Here is a 382-nt window from a genome sequence, read left to right as displayed (position 1 = left end):
AGGCTGCTGCAGTTTTCTTTCAAATAAGAAAAATGTAACCCTCTTGTATTGACGAATTAGAATGTGATTAAGCATGTGATGAGCTCAGAAGTCAACAACACGTTTATTCAATTTTATGTTTTGTTTTCACAAATAACCTTTTAAGAAAAAAGGCTTGCTAAACATTTTAACAAAGCAATATAAAATTAAGGAAAAAGGCTAAAATTAAAAAAGATAGTTTGATTTGAATCATTCCTATTTTCTGAAGAGGCCGTATAAATATTTAGGCAACAGATTGATTATATTACTATATTAGATAGGAGATTAAGAACACACCAACAAGGTAAAAAGCTAAAAAGACTTTCATTGAATTGTGTAGAAAAGAATAGTCTAAAGTTTAGAA

The sequence above is a fragment of the Arachis duranensis genome, chromosome 3, assembly GCF_000817695.3.
Source record: "Arachis duranensis cultivar V14167 chromosome 3, aradu.V14167.gnm2.J7QH, whole genome shotgun sequence".
Lineage (NCBI taxonomy): Eukaryota > Viridiplantae > Streptophyta > Magnoliopsida > Fabales > Fabaceae > Arachis > Arachis duranensis.
Note: the sequence above shows the minus strand (reverse complement) of the source record.